Source organism: Pleurodeles waltl, chromosome 4_2 (assembly GCF_031143425.1).
Source record: "Pleurodeles waltl isolate 20211129_DDA chromosome 4_2, aPleWal1.hap1.20221129, whole genome shotgun sequence".
Lineage (NCBI taxonomy): Eukaryota > Metazoa > Chordata > Amphibia > Caudata > Salamandridae > Pleurodeles > Pleurodeles waltl.
The window spans coordinates 1,070,341,803-1,070,364,673 of NC_090443.1; the positions used below are offsets into that span (position 1 = coordinate 1,070,341,803).

The window sequence follows — 22,871 nt, forward strand, 5'->3', positions numbered from 1 at the left end:
GCCCTCCACCTCACCTGTCTCCTCCCTCCGTGCCCTCCACCTCACCTGTCTCCTCTCTCCGTGCCCTCCACCTCACCTGTCTCCTCCCTCTGTGCCCTCCACCTCACCTGTCTCCTCCCTCCGTGCCCTCCACCTCACCTGTCTCCTCCCTCCGTGCCCTCCACCTCACCTGTCTCCTCTCCTCCCTCCTCGCCCTCCACCTCACCTGTCTCCTCTCTCCTCCCTCCGTGCCCTCCACCTCACCTGTCTCCTCTCCTCCCTCCGTGCCCTCCACCTCACCTGTCTCCTCCCTCCTCCCTCCGTGCCCTCCACCTCACCTGCCTCCTCCCTCCGTGCCCTCCACCTCACCTGTCTCCTCTCTCCTCCCTCCGTGCCCTTCACCTCACCTGTCTCCTGCCTCCGTGCCCTCCACCTCACCTGTCTCCTCCCTCCACCTCACCTGTCTCCTCTCTCCTCCCTCCGTGCCCTCCACCTCACCTGTCTCCTCCCTCCTCCCTCCGTGCCCTCCACCTCACTTGTCTCCTCTCCTCCCTCCGTGCCCTCCACCTCACCTGTCTCCTCCCTCCGTGCCCTCCACCTCACCTGTCTCCTCCCTCCACCTCACCTGTCTCCTCCCTCCTCCTCTGTGCCCTCCACCTCACCTGTCTCCTCTCTCCTCCCTCCGTGCCCTCCACCTCACCTGTCTCCTCCCTCCTCCCTCCGTGCCCTCCACCTCACTTGTCTCCTCTCCTCCCTCCGTGCCCTCCACCTCACCTGTCTCCTCCCTCCACCTCACCTGTCTCCTCCCTCCTCCTCTGTGCCCTCCACCTCACCTGTCTCCTCTCTCCTCCCTCCGTGCCCTCCACCTCACCTGTCTCCTCCCTCCTCCCTCCGTGCCCTCCACCTCACTTGTCTCCTCCCTCCACGCCCTCCACCTCACCTGCCTCCTCCCTCCGTGCCCTCCACCTCACCTGTCTCCTCCCTCCACCTCACCTGTCTCCTCCCTCCTCCTCTGTGCCCTCCACCTCACCTGTCTCCTCCCTCCTCCCTCCGTGCCCTCCACCTCACTTGTCTCCTCTCCTCCCTCCGTGCCCTCCACCTCACCTGTCTCCTCTCCTCCCTCCGTGCCCCCACCTCACCTGTCTCCTCTCCTCCCTCCGTGCCCTCCACCTCACCTGTCTCCTCCCTCCTCCCTCCGTGCCCTCCACCTCACCTGTCTCCTCTCCTCCCTCCGTGCCCTCCACCTCACCTGTCTCCTCTCCTCCCTCCGTGCCCTCCACCTCACCTGTCTCCTGCTCCTCCCTCCGTGCCCCCACCTCACCTGTCTCCTCCCTCCCTCCGTGCCCCCACCTCACCTGTCTCCTCTCCTCCCTCCACCTCACCTGTCTCCTCCCTCCGTGCCCTCCACCTCACCTGTCTCCTCTCCTCCCTCCGTGCCCTCCACCTCACCTGTCTCCTCCCTCCTCCCTCCGTGCCCTCCACCTCACCTGCCTCCTCCCTCCGTGCCCTCCACCTCACCTGTCTCCTCTCTCCTCCCTCCGTGCCCTTCACCTCACCTGTCTCCTGCCTCCGTGCCCTCCACCTCACCTGTCTCCTCCCTCCACCTCACCTGTCTCCTCTCTCCTCCCTCCGTGCCCTCCACCTCACCTGTCTCCTCCCTCCTCCCTCCGTGCCCTCCACCTCACTTGTCTCCTCTCCTCCCTCCGTGCCCTCCACCTCACCTGTCTCCTCCCTCCGTGCCCTCCACCTCACCTGTCTCCTCCCTCCACCTCACCTGTCTCCTCCCTCCTCCTCTGTGCCCTCCACCTCACCTGTCTCCTCTCTCCTCCCTCCGTGCCCTCCACCTCACCTGTCTCCTCCCTCCTCCCTCCGTGCCCTCCACCTCACTTGTCTCCTCTCCTCCCTCCGTGCCCTCCACCTCACCTGTCTCCTCCCTCCACCTCACCTGTCTCCTCCCTCCTCCTCTGTGCCCTCCACCTCACCTGTCTCCTCTCTCCTCCCTCCGTGCCCTCCACCTCACCTGTCTCCTCCCTCCTCCCTCCGTGCCCTCCACCTCACTTGTCTCCTCCCTCCACGCCCTCCACCTCACCTGCCTCCTCCCTCCGTGCCCTCCACCTCACCTGTCTCCTCCCTCCACCTCACCTGTCTCCTCCCTCCTCCTCTGTGCCCTCCACCTCACCTGTCTCCTCCCTCCTCCCTCCGTGCCCTCCACCTCACTTGTCTCCTCTCCTCCCTCCGTGCCCTCCACCTCACCTGTCTCCTCTCCTCCCTCCGTGCCCCCACCTCACCTGTCTCCTCTCCTCCCTCCGTGCCCTCCACCTCACCTGTCTCCTCCCTCCGTGCCCTCCACCTCACCTGTCTCCTCTCCTCCCTCCGTGCCCTCCACCTCACCTGTCTCCTCTCCTCCCTCCGTGCCCTCCACCTCACCTGTCTCCTGCTCCTCCCTCCGTGCCCCCACCTCACCTGTCTCCTCTCCTCCCTCCGTGCCCCCACCTCACCTGTATCCTCTCCTCCCTCCACCTCACCTGTCTCCTCCCTCCGTGCCCTCCACCTCACCTGTCTCCTCTCCTCCGTGCCCTCCACCTCACCTGTCTCCTCTCCTCCGTGCCCTCCCCCTCACCTGTCTCCTCTCCTCCGTGCCCTCCACCTCACCTGTCTCCTCTCCTCCGTGCCCTCCACCTCACCTGTCTCCTCCCTCCGTGCCCCCACCTCACCTGTCTCCTCTCCTCCCTCCACCTCACCTGTCTCCTCCCTCCGTGCCCTCCACCTCACCTGTCTCCTCTCCTCCCTCCGTGCCCTCCACCTCACCTGTCTCCTCCCTCCTCCCTCCGTGCCCTCCACCTCACCTGCCTCCTCCCTCCGTGCCCTCCACCTCACCTGTCTCCTCTCTCCTCCCTCCGTGCCCTTCACCTCACCTGTCTCCTGCCTCCGTGCCCTCCACCTCACCTGTCTCCTCCATCCACCTCACCTGTCTCCTCTCTCCTCCCTCCGTGCCCTCCACCTCACCTGTCTCCTCCCTCCTCCCTCCGTGCCCTCCACCTCACTTGTCTCCTCTCCTCCCTCCGTGCCCTCCACCTCACCTGTCTCCTCCCTCCGTGCCCTCCACCTCACCTGTCTCCTCCCTCCACCTCACCTGTCTCCTCCCTCCTCCTCTGTGCCCTCCACCTCACCTGTCTCCTCTCTCCTCCCTCCGTGCCCTCCACCTCACCTGTCTCCTCCCTCCTCCCTCCGTGCCCTCCACCTCACTTGTCTCCTCTCCTCCCTCCGTGCCCTCCACCTCACCTGTCTCCTCCCTCCACCTCACCTGTCTCCTCCCTCCTCCTCTGTGCCCTCCACCTCACCTGTCTCCTCTCTCCTCCCTCCGTGCCCTCCACCTCACCTGTCTCCTCCCTCCTCCCTCCGTGCCCTCCACCTCACTTGTCTCCTCCCTCCACGCCCTCCACCTCACCTGCCTCCTCCCTCCGTGCCCTCCACCTCACCTGTCTCCTCCCTCCACCTCACCTGTCTCCTCCCTCCTCCTCTGTGCCCTCCACCTCACCTGTCTCCTCCCTCCTCCCTCCGTGCCCTCCACCTCACTTGTCTCCTCTCCTCCCTCCGTGCCCTCCACCTCACCTGTCTCCTCTCCTCCCTCCGTGCCCCCACCTCACCTGTCTCCTCTCCTCCCTCCGTGCCCTCCACCTCACCTGTCTCCTCCCTCCTCCCTCCGTGCCCTCCACCTCACCTGTCTCCTCTCCTTCCTCCGTGCCCTCCACCTCACCTGTCTCCTCTCCTCCCTCCGTGCCCTCCACCTCACCTGTCTCCTGCTCCTCCCTCCGTGCCCCCACCTCACCTGTCTCCTCCCTCCGTGCCCCCACCTCACCTGTCTCCTCTCCTCCCTCCGTGCCCCCACCTCACCTGTCTCCTCTCCTCCCTCCGTGCCCCCACCTCACCTGTCTCCTCTCCTCCCTCCACCTCACCTGTCTCCTCCCTCCGTGCCATCCACCTCACCTGTCTCCTCTCCTCCCTCCGTGCCCCCACCTCACCTGTCTCCTCTCCTCCCTCCGTGCCCCCACCTCACCTGTCTCCTCTCCTCCCTCCGTGCCCCCACCTCACCTGTCTCCTCTCCTCCCTCCACCTCACCTGTCTCCTCCCTCCGTGCCCTCCACCTCACCTGTCTCCTCTCCTCCCTCCGTGCCCCCACCTCACCTGTCTCCTCTCCTCCCTCCACCTCACCTGTCTCCTCCCTCCGTGCCCTCCACCTCACCTGTCTCCTCTCCTCCCTCCGTGCCCCCACCTCACCTGTCTCCTCTCCTCCCTCCACCTCACCTGTCTCCTCCCTCCGTGCCCTCCACCTCACCTGTCTCCTCTCCTCCGTGCCCTCCACCTCACCTGTCTCCTCTCCTCCCTCCGTGCCCCCACCTCACCTGTCTCCTCCCTCTGTGCCCTTCACCTCACCTGTCTCCTATCTCCGTGCCCTCCACCTCACCTGTCTCCTCCCTCCGTGCCCTCCACCTCACCTGTCTCCTCTCCTCCGTGCCCTCCACCTCACCTGTCTCCTCCCTCCGTGCCCTCCACCTCACCTGTCTCCTCTCCTCCGTGCCCCCACCTCACCTGTCTCCTCTCCTCCCTCCACCTCACCTGTCTCCTCTCCTCCGTGCCCTCCACCTCACCTGTCTCCTCTCCTCCGTGCCCCCACCTCACCTGTCTCCTCTCCTCCCTCCACCTCACCTGTCTCCTCCCTCCGTGCCCTCCACCTCACCTGTCTCCTCTCCTCCGTGCCCCCACCTCACCTGTCTCCTCTCCTCCCTCCACCTCACCTGTCTCCTCACCTCCGTGCCCTCCACCTCACCTGTCTCCTCCCTCCGTGCCCCCACCTCACCTGTCTCCTCTCCTCCCTCCGTGCCCCCACCTCACCTGTCTCCTCCCTCCGTGCCCTCCACCTCACCTGTCTCCTCCCTCCTCCCTCCGTGCCCTCCACCTCACCTGTCACCTCCCTCCGTGCCCTCCACCTCACCTGTCTCCTGCCTCCGTGCCCTCCACCTCACCTGTCTCCTGCCTCCGTGCCCTCCTCTCACCTGTCTCCTCCCTCCGTGCCCTCCACCTCACCTGTCTCCTCCCTCCGTGCCCTCCCCCTCACCTGTCTCCTCCCTCCTCCCTCCGTGCCCTCCACCTCACTTGTCTCCTCTCCTCCCTCCGTGCCCTCCACCTCACCTGTCTCCTCCCTCCGTGCCCTCCACCTCACCTGTCTCCTCCCTCCACCTCACCTGTCTCCTCCCTCCTCCTCTGTGCCCTCCACCTCACCTGTCTCCTCTCTCCTCCCTCCGTGCCCTCCACCTCACCTGTCTCCTCCCTCCTCCCTCCGTGCCCTCCACCTCACTTGTCTCCTCTCCTCCCTCCGTGCCCTCCACCTCACCTGTCTCCTCCCTCCACCTCACCTGTCTCCTCCCTCCTCCTCTGTGCCCTCCACCTCACCTGTCTCCTCTCTCCTCCCTCCGTGCCCTCCACCTCACCTGTCTCCTCCCTCCTCCCTCCGTGCCCTCCACCTCACTTGTCTCCTCCCTCCACGCCCTCCACCTCACATGCCTCCTCCCTCCGTGCCCTCCACCTCACCTGTCTCCTCCCTCCACCTCACCTGTCTCCTCCTTCAGTGCCCTCCACCTCACCAGTCTCCTGCCTCCGTGCCCTCCACCTCACCTGTCTCCTCTCCTCCGTGCCCTCCACCTCACCTGTCTCCTCCCTCCGTGCCCTCCACCTCACCTGTCTCCTCCCTCCGTGCCCTCCACCTCACCTGTCTCCTCTCCTCCCTCCGTGCCCTCCACCTCACCTGTCTCCTCCCTCCACCTCACCTGTCTCCTCCTTCAGTGCCCTCCACCTCACCAGTCTCCTGCCTCCGTGCCCTCCACCTCACCTGTCTCCTCTCCTCCGTGCCCTCCACCTCACCTGCCTCCTCCCTCCGTGCCCTCCATCTCACCTGTCTCCTCCCTCCACCTCACCTGTCTCCTCCCTCCTCCTCTGTGCCCTCCACCTCACCTGTCTCCTCCCTCCTCCCTCCGTGCCCTCCACCTCACTTGTCTCCTCTCCTCCCTCCGTGCCCTCCACCTCACCTGTCTCCTCTCCTCCCTCCGTGCCCCCACCTCACCTGTCTCCTCTCCTCCCTCCGTGCCCTCCACCTCACCTGTCTCCTCCCTCCTCCCTCCGTGCCCTCCACCTCACCTGTCTCCTCTCCTCCCTCCGTGCCCTCCACCTCACCTGTCTCCTCTCCTCCCTCCGTGCCCTCCACCTCACCTGTCTCCTGCTCCTCCCTCCGTGCCCCCACCTCACCTGTCTCCTCTCCTCCCTCCGTGCCCCCACCTCACCTGTCTTCTCTCCTCCCTCCACCTCACCTGTCTCCTCCCTCCGTGCCCTCCACCTCACCTGTCTCCTCTCCTCCCTCCGTGCCCTCCACCTCACCTGTCTCCTCCCTCCTCCCTCCGTGCCCTCCACCTCACCTGCCTCCTCCCTCCGTGCCCTCCACCTCACCTGTCTCCTCTCTCCTCCCTCCGTCCCCTTCACCTCACCTGTCTCCTGCCTCCGTGCCCTCCACCTCACCTGTCTCCTCCCTCCACCTCACCTGTCTCCTCTCTCCTCCCTCCGTGCCCTCCACCTCACCTGTCTCCTCCCTCCGTGCCCTCCACCTCACTTGTCTCCTCTCCTCCCTCCGTGCCCTCCACCTCACCTGTCTCCTCCCTCCGTGCCCTCCACCTCACCTGTCTCCTCCCTCCACCTCACCTGTCTCCTCCCTCCTCCTCTGTGCCCTCCACCTCACCTGTCTCCTCTCTCCTCCCTCCGTGCCCTCCACCTCACCTGTCTCCTCCCTCCTCCCTCCGTGCCCTCCACCTCACTTGTCTCCTCTCCTCCCTCCGTGCCCTCCACCTCACCTGTCTCCTCCCTCCACCTCACCTGTCTCCTCCCTCCACCTCTGTGCCCTCCACCTCACCTGTCTCCTCTCTCCTCCCTCCGTGCCCTCCACCTCACCTGTCTCCTCCCTCCGTGCCCTCCACCTCACTTGTCTCCTCCCTCCACGCCCTCCACCTCACCTGCCTCCTCCCTCCGTGACCTCCACCTGTCTCCTCCTTCAGTGCCCTCCACCTCACCAGTCTCCTGCCTCCGTGCCCTCCACCTCACCTGTCTCCTCTCCTCCGTGCCCTCCACCTCACCTCTCTCCTCCCTCCGTGCCCTCCACCTCACCTGTCTCCTCTCCTCCGTGCCCTCCACCTCACCTGTCTCCTCCCTCCGTGCCCTCCACCTCACCTGTCTCCTCTCCTCCCTCCGTGCCCTCCACCTCACCTGTCTCCTCCCTCCACCTCACCTGTCTCCTCTCCTCCGTGCCCTCCACCTCACCTCTCTCCTCCCTCCGTGCCCTCCACCTCACCTGTCTCCTCCCTCCGTGCCCTCCACCTCACCTGTCTCCTGCCTCCTCCCTCCACCTCACCTCTCTCCTCCCTCCGTGCCCTCCACCTCACCTGTCTCCTCTCCTCCGTGCCCTCCACCTCACCTCTCTCCTCCCTCCGTGCCCTCCACCTCACCTGTCTCCTCTCCTCCGTGCCCTTCACCTCACCTGTCTCCTCTCCTCCCTCCGTGCCCCCACCTCACCTGTCTCCTCCCTCCGTGCCCTCCACCTCACCTGTCTCCTCCCTCCGTGCCCTCCACCTCACCTGTCTCCTGCCTCCTCCCTCCACCTCACCTCTCTCCTCCCTCCGTGCCCTCCACCTCACCTGTCTCCTCTCCTCCGTGCCCTCCACCTCACCTCTCTCCTCCCTCCGTGCCCTCCACCTCACCTGTCTCCTCTCCTCCGTGCCCTTCACCTCACCTGTCTCCTCTCCTCCCTCCGTGCCCCCACCTCACCTGTCTCCTCCCTCCGTGCCCTCCACCTCACCTGTCTCCTGCCTCCTCCCTCCACCTCACCTCTCTCCTCCCTCCGTGCCCTCCACCTCACCTGTCTCCTCTCCTCCGTGCCCTCCACCTCACCTCTCTCCTCCCTCCGTGCCCTCCACCTCACCTGTCTCCTCTCCTCCGTGCCCTTCACCTCACCTGTCTCCTCTCCTCCCTCCGTGCCCTCCACCTCACCTGTCTCCTCCCTCCGTGCCCTCCACCTCACCTGTCTCCTCCCTCCGTGCCCTCCACCTCACCTGTCTCCTCTCCTCCGTGCCCTCCACCTCACCTGTCTCCTCCCTCCGTGCCCTCCACCTCACCTGTCTCCTCTCCTCCCTCCGTGCCCCCACCTCACCTCTCTCCTCCCTCCGTGCCCTCCACCTCACCTGTCTCCTCTCCTCCCTCCGTGCCCTCCACCTCACCTGTCTCCTCTCCTCCCTCCGTGCCCTCCACCTCACCTGTCTCGTCCCTCTGTGCCCTTCACCTCACCTGTCTCCTCTCCTCCCTCCGTGCCCTCCACCTCACCTCTCTCCTCCCTCCGTGCCCTCCACCTCACCTGTCTCCTCTCCTCCGTGCCCTCCACCTCACCTGTCTCCTCCCTCCGTGCCCTCCACCTCACCTGTCTCCTCTCCTGCCTCCGTGCCCTCCACCTCACCTGTCTCCTGCCTCCGTGCCCTCCACCTCACCTGTCTCCTCCTCTGTGCCCTCCACCTCACCTGTCTCCTCTCCTCCGTGCCCTTCACCTCACCTGTCTCCTCTCCTCCCTCCGTGCCCTCCACCTCACCTGTCTCCTCCCTCCGTGCCCTCCACCTCACCTGTCTCCTCTCCTGCCTCCACCTCACCTGTCTCCTCCCTCCGTGCCCTCCACCTCACCTGTCTCCTCCCTCCGTGCCCTCCACCTCACCTGTCTCCTCCCTCCGTGCCCTCCACCTCACCTGTCTCCTCCCTCCGTGCCCCCACCTCACCTGTCTCCTCCCTCCGTGCCCTCCACCTCACCTGTCTCCTCCCTCCTCCTCTGTGCCCTCCACCTCACCTGTCTCCTCCCTCCGTGCCCCCACCTCACCTGTCTCCTCCCTCCGTGCCCTCCACCTCACCTGTCTCCTCCCTCCGTGCCCTCCACCTCACCTGTCTCCTCCCTCCGTGCCCTCCACCTCACCTGTCTCCTCCCTCCGTGCCCTCCACCTCACCTGTCTCCTCCCTCCTCCCTCTGTGCCCTCCACCTCACCTGTCTCCTCCCTCCGTGCCCTCCACCTCACCTGTCTCCTCTCCTGCCTCCACCTCACCTGTCTCCTCCCTCCGTGCCCTCCACCTCACCTGTCTCCTCCCTCCGTGCCCTCCACCTCACCTGTCTCCTCCCTCCGTGCCCTCCACCTCACCTGTCTCCTCCCTCCTCCTCTGTGCCCTCCACCTCACCTGTCTCCTCCCTCCGTGCCCCCACCTCACCTGTCTCCTCCCTCCGTGCCCCCACCTCACCTGTCTCCTCCCTCCGTGCCCTCCACCTCACCTGTCTCCTCCCTCCGTGCCCTCCACCTCACCTGTCTCCTGCCTCCGTGCCCTCCACCTCACCTGTCTCCTGCCTCCTCCCTCCGTGCCCTCCACCTCACCTGTCTCCTCCCTCCGTGCCCTCCACCTCACCTGTCTCCTCCCTCCGTGCCCCCACCTCACCTGTCTCCTCTCCTCCCTCCGTGCCCTCCACCTCACCTGTCTCCTCCCTCCGTGCCCTTCACCTCACCTGTCTCCTATCTCTGTGCCCTCCACCTCACCTGTCTCCTCCCTCCGTGCCCCCACCTCACCTGTCTCCTCCTCCGTGCCCTCCACCTCACCTGTCTCCTCCTCCGTGCCCTCCACCTCACCTGTCTCCTCCCTCCGTGCCCCCACCTCACCTGTCTCCTCCCTCCGTGCCCCCACCTCACCTGTCTCCTCCCTCCGTGCCCTCCACCTCACCTGTCTCCTCCCTCCGTGCCCTCCACCTCACCTGTCTCCTCCCTCCGTGCCCTCCACCTCACCTGTCTCCTCCCTCCGTGCCCCCACCTCACCTGTCTCCTCCCTCCGTGCCCTCCACCTCACCTGTCTCCTGCCTCCGTGCCCTCCACCTCACCTGTCTCCTGCCTCCGTGCCCTCCACCTCACCTGTCTCCTCCCTCCTCCTCTGTGCCCTCCACCTCACCTGTCTCCTCCCTCCGTGCCTCCACCTCACCTGTCTCCTCCCTCCGTGCCTCCACCTCACCTGTCTCCTCCCTCTGTGCCCTTCACCTCACCTGTCACCTCCCTCCGTGCCCTCCACCTCACCTGTCTCCTCCCTCCTCCCTCCGTGCCCTCCACCTCACTTGTCTCCTCTCCTCCCTCCGTGCCCTCCACCTCACCTGTCTCCTCCCTCTGTGCCCTCCACCTCACCTGTCTCCTCCCTCCACCTCACCTGTCTCCTCCCTCCTCCTCTGTGCCCTCCACCTCACCTGTCTCCTCTCTCCTCCCTCCGTGCCCTCCACCTCACCTGTCTCCTCCCTCCTCCCTCCGTGCCCTCCACCTCACTTGTCTCCTCTCCTCCCTCCGTGCCCTCCACCTCACCTGTCTCCTCCCTCCACCTCACCTGTCTCCTCCCTCCTCCTCTGTGCCCTCCACCTCACCTGTCTCCTCTCTCCTCCCTCCGTGCCCTCCACCTCACCTGTCTCCTCCCTCCTCCCTCCGTGCCCTCCACCTCACTTGTCTCCTCCCTCCACGCCCTCCACCTCACCTGCCTCCTCCCTCCGTGCCCTCCACCTCACCTGTCTCCTCCCTCCACCTCACCTGTCTCCTCCTTCAGTGCCCTCCACCTCACCAGTCTCCTGCCTCCGTGCCCTCCACCTCACCTGTCTCCTCTCCTCCGTGCCCTCCACCTCACCTGTCTCCTCCCTCCGTGCCCTCCACCTCACCTGTCTCCTCCCTCCGTGCCCTCCACCTCACCTGTCTCCTCTCCTCCCTCCGTGCCCTCCACCTCACCTGTCTCCTCCCTCCACCTCACCTGTCTCCTCCTTCAGTGCCCTCCACCTCACCAGTCTCCTGCCTCCGTGCCCTCCACCTCACCTGTCTCCTCTCCTCCGTGCCCTCCACCTCACCTGCCTCCTCCCTCCGTGCCCTCCACCTCACCTGTCTCCTCCCTCCACCTCACCTGTCTCCTCCCTCTTCCTCTGTGCCCTCCACCTCACCTGTCTCCTCCCTCCTCCCTCCGTGCCCTCCACCTCACTTGTCTCCTCTCCTCCCTCCGTGCCCTCCACCTCACCTGTCTCCTCTCCTCCCTCCGTGCCCCCACCTCACCTGTCTCCTCTCCTCCCTTCGTGCCCTCCACCTCACCTGTCTCCTCCCTCCTCCCTCCGTGCCCTCCACCTCACCTGTCTCCTCTCCTCCCTCCGTGCCCTCCACCTCACCTGTCTCCTCTCCTCCCTCCGTGCCCTCCACCTCACCTGTCTCCTGCTCCTCCCTCCGTGCCCCCACCTCACCTGTCTCCTCTCCTCCCTCCGTGCCCCCACCTCACCTGTCTTCTCTCCTCCCTCCACCTCACCTGTCTCCTCCCTCCGTGCCCTCCACCTCACCTGTCTCCTCTCCTCCCTCCGTGCCCTCCACCTCACCTGTCTCCTCCCTCCTCCCTCCGTGCCCTCCACCTCACCTGCCTCCTCCCTCCGTGCCCTCCACCTCACCTGTCTCCTCTCTCCTCCCTCCGTCCCCTTCACCTCACCTGTCTCCTGCCTCCGTGCCCTCCACCTCACCTGTCTCCTCCCTCCACCTCACCTGTCTCCTCTCTCCTCCCTCCGTGCCCTCCACCTCACCTGTCTCCTCCCTCCTCCCTCCGTGCCCTCCACCTCACTTGTCTCCTCTCCTCCCTCCGTGCCCTCCACCTCACCTGTCTCCTCCCTCCGTGCCCCCACCTCACCTGTCTTCTCTCCTCCCTCCACCTCACCTGTCTCCTCCCTCCGTGCCCTCCACCTCACCTGTCTCCTCTCCTCCCTCCGTGCCCTCCACCTCACCTGTCTCCTCCCTCCTCCCTCCGTGCCCTCCACCTCACCTGCCTCCTCCCTCCGTGCCCTCCACCTCACCTGTCTCCTCTCTCCTCCCTCCGTCCCCTTCACCTCACCTGTCTCCTGCCTCCGTGCCCTCCACCTCACCTGTCTCCTCCCTCCACCTCACCTGTCTCCTCTCTCCTCCCTCCGTGCCCTCCACCTCACCTGTCTCCTCCCTCCTCCCTCCGTGCCCTCCACCTCACTTGTCTCCTCTCCTCCCTCCGTGCCCTCCACCTCACCTGTCTCCTCCCTCCGTGCCCTCCACCTCACCTGTCTCCTCCCTCCACCTCACCTGTCTCCTCCCTCCTCCTCTGTGCCCTCCACCTCACCTGTCTCCTCTCTCCTCCCTCCGTGCCCTCCACCTCACCTGTCTCCTCCCTCCTCCCTCCGTGCCCTCCACCTCACTTGTCTCCTCTCCTCCCTCCGTGCCCTCCACCTCACCTGTCTCCTCCCTCCACCTCACCTGTCTCCTCCCTCCTCCTCTGTGCCCTCCACCTCACCTGTCTCCTCTCTCCTCCCTCCGTGCCCTCCACCTCACCTGTCTCCTCCCTCCTCCCTCCGTGCCCTCCACCTCACTTGTCTCCTCCCTCCACGCCCTCCACCTCACCTGCCTCCTCCCTCCGTGCCCTCCACCTGTCTCCTCCTTCAGTGCCCTCCACCTCACCAGTCTCCTGCCTCCGTGCCCTCCACCTCACCTGTCTCCTCTCCTCCGTGCCCTCCACCTCACCTCTCTCCTCCCTCCGTGCCCTCCACCTCACCTGTCTCCTCTCCTCCGTGCCCTCCACCTCACCTGTCTCCTCCCTCCGTGCCCTCCACCTCACCTGTCTCCTCTCCTCCCTCCGTGCCCTCCACCTCACCTGTCTCCTCCCTCCACCTCACCTGTCTCCTCCCCTCCGTGCCCTCCACCTCACCTCTCTCCTCCCTCCGTGCCCTCCACCTCACCTGTCTCCTCCCTCCGTGCCCTCCACCTCACCTGTCTCCTGCCTCCTCCCTCCACCTCACCTCTCTCCTCCCTCCGTGCCCTCCACCTCACCTGTCTCCTCTCCTCCGTGCCCTCCACCTCACCTCTCTCCTCCCTCCGTGCCCTCCACCTCACCTGTCTCCTCTCCTCCGTGCCCTTCACCTCACCTGTCTCCTCTCCTCCCTCCGTGCCCCCACCTCACCTGTCTCCTCCCTCCGTGCCCTCCACCTCACCTGTCTCCTCCCTCCGTGCCCTCCACCTCACCTGTCTCCTGCCTCCTCCCTCCACCTCACCTCTCTCCTCCCTCCGTGCCCTCCACCTCACCTGTCTCCTCTCCTCCGTGCCCTCCACCTCACCTCTCTCCTCCCTCCGTGCCCTCCACCTCACCTGTCTCCTCTCCTCCGTGCCCTTCACCTCACCTGTCTCATCTCCTCCCTCCGTGCCCCCACCTCACCTGTCTCCTCCCTCCGTGCCCTCCACCTCACCTGTCTCCTGCCTCCTCCCTCCACCTCACCTCTCTCCTCCCTCCGTGCCCTCCACCTCACCTGTCTCCTCTCCTCCGTGCCCTCCACCTCACCTCTCTCCTCCCTCCGTGCCCTCCACCTCACCTGTCTCCTCTCCTCCGTGCCCTTCACCTCACCTGTCTCCTCTCCTCCCTCCGTGCCCTCCACCTCACCTCTCTCCTCCCTCCGTGCCCTCCACCTCACCTGTCTCCTCCCTCCGTGCCCTCCACCTCACCTGTCTCCTCTCCTCCGTGCCCTCCACCTCACCTGTCTCCTCCCTCCGTGCCCTCCACCTCACCTGTCTCCTCTCCTCCCTCCGTGCCCCCACCTCACCTCTCTCCTCCCTCCGTGCCCTCCACCTCACCTGTCTCCTCTCCTCCCTCCGTGCCCTCCACCTCACCTGTCTCCTCTCCTCCCTCCGTGCCCTCCACCTCACCTGTCTCGTCCCTCTGTGCCCTTCACCTCACCTGTCTCCTCTCCTCCCTCCGTGCCCTCCACCTCACCTCTCTCCTCCCTCCGTGCCCTCCACCTCACCTGTCTCCTCTCCTCCGTGCCCTCCACCTCACCTGTCTCCTCCCTCCGTGCCCTCCACCTCACCTGTCTCCTCTCCTGCCTCCGTGCCCTCCACCTCACCTGTCTCCTGCCTCCGTGCCCTCCACCTCACCTGTCTCCTCCTCTGTGCCCTCCACCTCACCTGTCTCCTCTCCTCCGTGCCCTTCACCTCACCTGTCTCCTCTCCTCCCTCCGTGCCCTCCACCTCACCTGTCTCCTCCCTCCGTGCCCTCCACCTCACCTGTCTCCTCTCCTGCCTCCACCTCACCTGTCTCCTCCCTCCGTGCCCTCCACCTCACCTGTCTCCTCCCTCCGTGCCCTCCACCTCACCTGTCTCCTCCCTCCGTGCCCCCACCTCACCTGTCTCCTGCCTCCGTGCCCTCCACCTCACCTGTCTCCTCCCTCCTCCTCTGTGCCCTCCACCTCACCTGTCTCCTCCCTCCGTGCCCCCACCTCACCTGTCTCCTCCCTCCGTGCCCTCCACCTCACCTGTCTCCTCCCTCCGTGCCCTCCACCTCACCTGTCTCCTCCCTCCGTGCCCTCCACCTCACCTGTCTCCTCCCTCCGTGCCCTCCACCTCACCTGTCTCCTCCCTCCTCCCTCTGTGCCCTCCACCTCACCTGTCTCCTCCCTCCGTGCCCTCCACCTCACCTGTCTCCTCTCCTGCCTCCACCTCACCTGTCTCCTCCCTCCGTGCCCTCCACCTCACCTGTCTCCTCCCTCCGTGCCCTCCACCTCACCTGTCTCCTCCCTCCGTGCCCTCCACCTCACCTGTCTCCTCCCTCCTCCTCTGTGCCCTCCACCTCACCTGTCTCCTCCCTCCGTGCCCCCACCTCACCTGTCTCCTCCCTCCGTGCCCCCACCTCACCTGTCTCCTCCCTCCGTGCCCTCCACCTCACCTGTCTCCTCCCTCCGTGCCCTCCACCTCACCTGTCTCCTGCCTCCGTGCCCTCCACCTCACCTGTCTCCTGCCTCCTCCCTCCGTGCCCTCCACCTCACCTGTCTCCTCCCTCCGTGCCCTCCACCTCACCTGTCTCCTCCCTCCGTGCCCCCACCTCACCTGTCTCCTCTCCTCCCTCCGTGCCCTCCACCTCACCTGTCTCCTCCCTCCGTGCCCTTCACCTCACCTGTCTCCTATCTCTGTGCCCTCCACCTCACCTGTCTCCTCCCTCCGTGCCCCCACCTCACCTGTCTCCTCCTCCGTGCCCTCCACCTCACCTGTCTCCTCCTCCGTGCCCTCCACCTCACCTGTCTCCTCCCTCCGTGCCCCCACCTCACCTGTCTCCTCCCTCCGTGCCCCCACCTCACCTGTCTCCTCCCTCCGTGCCCTCCACCTCACCTGTCTCCTCCCTCCGTGCCCTCCACCTCACCTGTCTCCTCCCTCCGTGCCCTCCACCTCACCTGTCTCCTCCCTCCACGCCCTCCACCTCACCTGTCTCCTCCCTCCACCTCACCTGTCTCCTCCCTCCACCTCTGTGCCCTCCACCTCACCTGTCTCCTCTCTCCCCCCTCCTCACCTGTCTCCTCTCTCCTCCCTCCGTGCCCTCCACCTCACCAGTCTCCTCCCTCCTCCTCTGTGCCCTCCACCTCACCTGTGTCCTCTCTCCGTGCCCTCCACCTCACCTGTCTCCTCTCCTCCCTCCGTCCGTGCCCTCCACCTCACCCGTCTCCTCCCTCCAGGCCCTCCACCTCACCTGTCTCCTCCCTCCACGCCCTCCACCTCACCTGTCTCCTCCCTCCACCTCACCTGTCTCCTCCCTCCACCTCACCTGTCTCCTCCCTCCGTGCCCTCCACCTCACCTGTCTCCTCCCTCCACCTCACCTGTCTCCTCCCTCCTCCCTCCGTGCCCTCCACCTCACCTGTCTCCTGCCTCCTCCCTCCGTGCCCTCCACCTCACCTGTCTCCTGCCTCCTCCCTCCGTGCCCCCACCTCACCTGTCTCCTCCCTCCGTGCCCCCACCTCACCTGTCTCCTCTCCTCCCTCCGTGCCCTCCACCTCACCTGTCTCCTCCCTCCGTGCCCTCCACCTCACCTGTCTCCTCCCTCCGTGCCCTTCACCTCACCTGTCTCCTGCCTCCGTGCCCTCCACCTCACCTGTCTCCTCCCTCCGTGCCCTCCACCTCACCTGTCTCCTCCCTCCGTGCCCTCCACCTCACCTGTCTCCTCCCTCCGTGCCCTCCACCTCACCTGTCTCCTCCCTCCTCCTCTGTGCCCTCCACCTCACCTGTCTCCTCCCTCCGTGCCTCCACCTCACCTGTCTCCTGCCTCCGTGCCCTCCACCTCACCTGTCTCCTCCCTCCGTGCCCTCCACCTCACCTGTCTCCTCCCTCCTCCTCTGTGCCCTCCACCTCACCTGTCTCCTCCCTCCGTGCCTCCACCTCACCTGTCTCCTCCCTCCGTGCCCTCCACCTCACCTGTCTCCTCCCTCCACGCCCTCCACCTCACCTGTCTCCTCCCTCCACCTCACCTGTCTCCTCCCTCCACCTCTGTGCCCTCCACCTCACCTGTCTCCTCTCTCCCCCCTCCTCACCTGTCTCCTCTCTCCTCCCTCCGTGCCCTCCACCTCACCAGTCTCCTCCCTCCTCCTCTGTGCCCTCCACCTCACCTGTGTCCTCTCTCCGTGCCCTCCACCTCACCTGTCTCCTCTCCTCCCTCCGTCCGTGCCCTCCACCTCACCCGTCTCCTCCCTCCAGGCCCTCCACCTCACCTGTCTCCTCCCTCCACGCCCTCCACCTCACCTGTCTCCTCCCTCCACCTCACCTGTCTCCTCCCTCCACCTCACCTGTCTCCTCCCTCCGTGCCCTCCACCTCACCTGTCTCCTCCCTCCACCTCACCTGTCTCCTCCCTCCTCCCTCCGTGCCCTCCACCTCACCTGTCTCCTGCCTCCTCCCTCCGTGCCCTCCACCTCACCTGTCTCCTGCCTCCTCCCTCCGTGCCCCCACCTCACCTGTCTCCTCCCTCCGTGCCCTCCACCTCACCTGTCTCCTCCCTCCGTGCCCTTCACCTCACCTGTCTCCTATCTCTGTGCCCTCCACCTCACCTGTCTCCTGCCTCCGTGCCCTCCACCTCACCTGTCTCCTCCCTCCGTGCCCTCCACCTCACCTGTCTCCTCCCTCCGTGCCCTCCACCTCACCTGTCTCCTCCCTCCGTGCCCTCCACCTCACCTGTCTCCTCCCTCCTCCTCTGTGCCCTCCACCTCACCTGTCTCCTCCCTCCGTGCCTCCACCTCACCTGTCTCCTGCCTCCGTGCCCTTCACCTCACCTGTCTCCTCCCTCCGTGCCCTCCACCTCACCTGTCTCCTCCCTCCTCCCTCCGTGCCCTCCACCTCACCTGTCTCCTGCCTCCGTGCCCTCCACCTCACCTGTCTCCTCCCTCCGTGCCCCCACCTCACCTGTCTCCTCCCTCCGTGCCCTCCACCTCACCTGTCTCCTCCCTCCTCCCTCCGTGCCCTCCACCTCACCTGTCTCCTGCCTCCGTGCCCTCCACCTCACCTGTCTCCTCCCTCCGTGCCCCCACCTCACCTGTCTCCTCTCCTCCGTGCCCTCCACCTCACCTCTCTCCTCCCTCCGTGCCCTCCACCTCACCTGTCTCCTATCTCTGTGCCCTCCACCTCACCTGTCTCCTCCCTCCGTGCCCCCACCTCACCTGTCTCCTCCCTCCGTGCCCTCCACCTCACCTGTCTCCTCCCTCCGTGCCCTCCACCTCACCTGTCTCCTCTCCTCCCTCCGTGCCCTCCACCTCACCTGTCTCCTCCCTCCTCCCTCCGTGCCCTCCACCTCACCTGTCTCCTCTCCTCCGTGCCCTCCACCTCACCTGTCTCCTCCCTCCGTGCCCTCCACCTCACCTGTCTCCTCCCTCCGTGCCCTCCACCTCACCTGTCTCCTCCCTCCGTGCCCTCCACCTCACCTGTCTCCTCCCTCCTCCCTCTGTGCCCTCCACCTCACCTGTCTCCTCCCTCCACCTCACCTGTCTCCTCCCTCCTCCCTCCGTGCCCTCCACCTCACCTGTCTCCTCCCTCCGTGCCCTCCACCTCACCTGTCTCCTCCCTCCGTGCCCTCCACCTCACCTGTCTCCTCTCCTCCGTGCCCTCCACCTCACCTGTCTCCTCTCCTCCGTGCCCTCCACCTCACCTGTCTCCTCTCCTCCGTGCCCTCCACCTCACCTCTCTCCTCCCTCCGTGCCCTCCACCTCACCTGTCTCCTATCTCTGTGCCCTCCACCTCACCTGTCTCCTCCCTCCGTGCCCCCACCTCACCTGTCTCCTCCCTCCGTGCCCTCCACCTCACCTGTCTCCTCCCTCCGTGCCCTCCACCTCACCTGTCTCCTCTCCTCCCTCCGTGCCCTCCACCTCACCTGTCTCCTCCCTCCTCCCTCCGTGCCCTCCACCTCACCTGTCTCCTCTCCTCCGTGCCCTCCACCTCACCTGTCTCCTCCCTCCGTGCCCTCCACCTCACCTGTCTCCTCCCTCCGTGCCCTCCACCTCACCTGTCTCCTCCCTCCGTGCCCTCCACCTCACCTGTCTCCTCCCTCCTCCCTCTGTGCCCTCCACCTCACCTGTCTCCTCCCTCCACCTCACCTGTCTCCTCCCTCCTCCCTCCGTGCCCTCCACCTCACCTGTCTCCTCCCTCCGTGCCCTCCACCTCACCTGTCTCCTCCCTCCGTGCCCTCCACCTCACCTGTCTCCTCTCCTCCGTGCCCTCCACCTCACCTGTCTCCTCTCCTCCGTGCCCTCCACCTCACCTGTCTCCTCTCCTCCGTGCCCTCCACCTCACCTGTCTCCTCCCTCCGTGCCCCCACCTCACCTGTCTCCTCTCCTCCCTCCACCTCACCTGTCTCCTCCCTCCGTGCCCTCCACCTCACCTGTCTCCTCTCCTCCCTCCGTGCCCTCCACCTCACCTGTCTCCTCCCTCCTCCCTCCGTGCCCTCCACCTCACCTGCCTCCTCCCTCCGTGCCCTCCACCTCACCTGTCTTCTCTCTCCTCCCTCCGTGCCCTCCACCTCACCTGTCTCCTCCCTCCTCCCTCCGTGCCCTCCACCTCACCTGTCTCCTATCTCTGTGCCCTCCACCTCACCTGTCTCCTCTCCTCCCTCCGTGCCCCCACCTCACCTGTCTCCTCCCTCCGTGCCCTCCACCTCACCTGTCTCCTCCCTCCGTGCCCTCCACCTCACCTGTCTCCTCCCTCCGTGCCCTCCACCTCACCTGTCTCCTCCCTCCGTGCCCTCCACCTCACCTGTCTCCTGCCTCCTCCCTCCGTGCCCCCACCTCACCTGTCTCCTCCCTCCACCTCACCTGTCTCCTATCTCCGTGCCCTCCACCTCACCTGTCTCCTGCCTCCTCCCTCTGTGCCCTCCACCTCACCTGTCTCCTCCCTCCGTGCCCCCACCTCACCTGTCTCCTGCCTCCTCCCTCCGTGCCCTCCACCTCACCTGTCTCCTCCCTCCGTGCCCTCCACCTCACCTGTCTCCTCCCTCCGTGCCCTCCACCTCACCTGTCTCCTCCCTCCGTGCCCTCCACCTCACCTGTCTCCTCCCTCTGTGCCCTCCACCTCACCTGTCTCCTCCCTCCGTGCCCTCCACCTCACCTGTCTCCTCCCTCCGTGCCCTCCAGCTCACCTGTCTCCTCCCTCCGTGCCCTCCACCTCACCTGTCTCCTCCCTCCTCCCTCTGTGCCCTCCACCTCACCTGTCTCCTCCCTCCACCTCACCTGTCTCCTCCCTCCTCCCTCCGTGCCCTCCACCTCACCTGTCTCCTCCCTCCGTGCCCTCCACCTCACCTGTCTCCTCCCTCCGTGCCCTCCACCTCACCTGTCTCCTCTCCTCCGTGCCCTCCACCTCACCTGTCTCCTCTCCTCCGTGCCCTCCACCTCACCTGTCTCCTCTCCTCCGTGCCCTCCACCTCACCTGTCTCCTCCCTCCGTGCCCCCACCTCACCTGTCTCCTCTCCTCCCTCCACCTCACCTGTCTCCTCCCTCCGTGCCCTCCACCTCACCTGTCTCCTCTCCTCCCTCCGTGCCCTCCACCTCACCTGTCTCCTCCCTCCGTGCCCTCCACCTCACCTGCCTCCTCCCTCCGTGCCCTCCACCTCACCTGTCTCCTCTCTCCTCCCTCCGTGCCCTCCACCTCACCTGTCTCCTCCCTCCTCCCTCCGTGCCCTCCACCTCACCTGTCTCCTATCTCTGTGCCCTCCACCTCACCTGTCTCCTCTCCTCCCTCCGTGCCCCCACCTCACCTCTCTCCTCCCTCCGTGCCCTCCACCTCACCTGTCTCCTCTCCTCCGTGCCCTCCACCTCACCTGTCTCCTCCCTCCGTGCCCTCCACCTCACCTGTCTCCTCTCCTGCCTCCGTGCCCTCCACCTCACCTGTCTCCTCCTCTGTGCCCTCCACCTCACCTGTCTCCTCTCCTCCGTGCCCTCCACCTCACCTGTCTCCTCCCTCCTCCCTCCGTGCCCTCACCTCACCTGTCTCCTCCCTCCGTGCCCTCCACCTCACCTGTCTCCTCCTCTGTGCCCTCCACCTCACCTGTCTCCTCCCTCCGTGCCCTCCACCTCACCTGTCTCCTCCTCTGTGCCCTCCACCTCACCTGTCTCCTCTCCTGCCTCCGTGCCCTCCACCTCACCTGTCTCCTCTCTCCGTGCCCTCCTCTCACCTGTCTCCTCCCTCCGTGCCCTCCACCTCACCTGTCTCCTCCTCTGTGCCCTCCACCTCACCTGTCTCCTCTCCTGCCTCCGTGCCCTCCTCTCACCTGTCTCCTGCCTCCGTGCCCTCCACCTCACCTGTCTCCTCCCTCCACCTCACCTGTCTCCTCCTCTGTGCCCTCCACCTCACCTGTCTCCTCTCCTCCCTCCACGCCCTCCACCTCACCTGTCTCCTCTCCTGCCTCCGTGCCCTCCTCTCACCTGTCTCCTGCCTCCGTGCCCTTCACCTCACCTGTCTCCTCCCTCCGTGCCCTCCACCTCACCTGTCTCCTCCCTCCGTGCCCCCACCTCACCTGTCTCCTCCCTCCGTGCCCTCCACCTCACCTGTCTCCTCTCCTCCCTCCGTGCCCTCCACCTCACCTGTCTCCTCCCTCCGTGCCCTCCACCTCACCTGTCTCCTCCCTCCGTGCCCTCCACCTCACCTGTCTCCTGCCTCCGTGCCCTCCACCTCACCTGTCTCCTCTCCTCCGTGCCCTCCACCTCACCTGTCTCCTCTCCTCCCTCCGTGCCCTCCACCTCACCTGTCTCCTCCCTCCGTGCCCTCCACCTCACCTGTCTCCTCCCTCCGTGCCCTCCACCTCACCTGTCTCCTGCCTCCGTGCCCTCCACCTCACCTGTCTCCTCTCCTCCGTGCCCTCCACCTCACCTGTCTCCTCTCCTCCCTCCGTGCCCTCCACCTCACCTGTCTCCTCCCTCCTCCCTCCTCCCTCCACCTCACCTGTCTCCTCGCGGCCGCTGACAGCTGACGGGTGAATGTCCCGCCCCCGGGAGTCTGCGCCGGAAGTGTTTCTAGCGAGGTCCCGCCCCTGAGGCGTCCACCGGAAGTGGCGTTTGAGAGACGCCCCGCCCACACAAGGACGACGAGCGGATGCAGCGCGGGGGGGGCTCAGACTGAGGTCTCTACGGGAGGGATTGGTGAATGAGCTCAGCACTGACAGCGCGGGCGGCTCCTGCGCTGCTGAATTCAAGAAACTCAATCACTTCAACGGAAAATCTTCAAAGCAGGGGCGTCGGGAACACCCCGCTCTAGCTTCTACAGTGGGGTTCATATGGGCCTCTTCGTGGCAACTCCGAGACAAATGTTCACAATTAACGTGAAGAAAGAAAAATGAATAGAGAAGTGAGAGGAGAATGAGAGGATGGAAAGATAAAAGAAAGGCAGGACGAATGATGGAACAGATGAGTGGGTGGATACAAAAGAGGGTGGATGGATGGGTGAATGGACAGGTGAAATGATGGCACAGTAAGTGGAAGTCTGAGAGGGTGATGGGTGGACAGGTGAAAGAAAGACACAGTAAATGGAAGTCTGAGTGGATGAATAGCAAAAAGGAACAATTGATGAAGGAAAACCTGTACTGAACCATGTGTAAGTCAAAGGATGACTGAATGGTGGAATGAATATATGGATGGATAGATGGCGGATCTGTGCATGGATGGAACAGTGAAAAATTGATTTAACAAATGAATGACAATGTAAAGCTGAAGTGGTGAATATCAGAGGGTGGATGGAAGGGCGAAAGGATGAATAGATGCTTGAATGGAAGAGACAAGAGAGCGCTTCTAGGAAGGTTCAAGCTCCATTCCTGAGCTTGCTTGATGCCATCAGAGCTCTTGTTCAAAGTGCGGGGTATTTACATTTTCTGGCTTCTCCCTTGTTTCTAAGTATGTTGCTAAGGTTATAGAAGGGGCACCTTCCATTGGGGTTGAATATTGTACCCCCTGGGTTAGGTCATAAATTTGGCTAGGCAATCTGTTCTTTTACTATCTCTTTGTTGGACCTGGCCCTCTCTGCAGGGTCACCCCCAAACGTTTTGACATTTACCCTCCACTTTTGCCAAATTTGTTTTTGTTGGCCTTAGAACTCTGTGCACTTTACCACTACTAACCAGTGCTAAAGTGTGTGTGCTCTCTCCTCTGTACATGGTTTGATTGGCCTACACCTGACTCATCTATTTAATTTATATGTAAGACCATTGTAGAATGTCATACCGTATACCAAGGGCATGTAAATTAAATGCTACTAGTGGGCCAGCAGCATTCATTGTGCCACCCACTTAACTTGCACCTTAAAACATGTCCCAGACCTACCATTGCAGCCTGAATGCAGTATCAAACTGCCATGTTGATGTGGCAATAAAATCCCTTTGCCAAGCCCTAAACTCCCCTTTCATTACATACAGGTCTCTCCTAAGGTAGGCCCTAGTTAGCCCGTTGGGCAGGGTGCGTTGTAATTGAAAGGGTGGGCATGTATCTTTTAGCTT

General features: G+C 65.3%; 1 protein-coding gene across 1 annotated transcript in view; it reads right to left on the minus strand.

Annotated features, from left to right (window-relative positions):
• LOC138293786 (zinc finger protein 271-like) overlaps positions 1-21,385 on the minus strand; it is a 70,737-nt gene extending 49,352 nt beyond the window's left edge. The window contains exon 1 of the mRNA XM_069233126.1: positions 21,329-21,385. The gene's annotated coding sequence lies outside the window, so the exon portion shown is untranslated. The remainder of the gene's footprint in view (positions 1-21,328) is intronic.
• Positions 21,386-22,871: the final 1,486 nt, after the last annotated feature.